The sequence below is a fragment of the Pyrgilauda ruficollis genome, unplaced genomic scaffold (genome assembly GCF_017590135.1).
Source record: "Pyrgilauda ruficollis isolate IOZ18807 unplaced genomic scaffold, ASM1759013v1 scaffold55, whole genome shotgun sequence".
Classification (NCBI taxonomy): domain Eukaryota; kingdom Metazoa; phylum Chordata; class Aves; order Passeriformes; family Passeridae; genus Pyrgilauda; species Pyrgilauda ruficollis.
Genome location: NW_024527155.1, coordinates 7,897,755 through 7,898,063, shown reverse-complemented (window position 1 = coordinate 7,898,063; position 309 = coordinate 7,897,755).

Genomic DNA, 309 nt, shown 5'->3' with positions numbered 1-309 from the left:
CACTGCTCACGCTGTGGTGTTTATTTACATTCTGTTGGAAGTACCTTGTTAGCGAAAAAAATTAATTTTGGGGTGGGAGATTGTGTTGCACTTGTGTAAATAATGCACTGATGGCTGGTTTTGTGTCTGCCTTTCAGGAAAAGCGAAACAAAAAGCAAGCATTGTCAATTTTCCGTAACAAGCCCGAAGGATAAGGTTGAACTGATGTACAAAGCAGAAATGTGACAGAGTTTATAAAGTTATTTTGAATGGTTTTTGTCCTGTAGCAGGTGTCATTTGTTTGTCTTGCATCTGCCTCCTGGCCTGGCT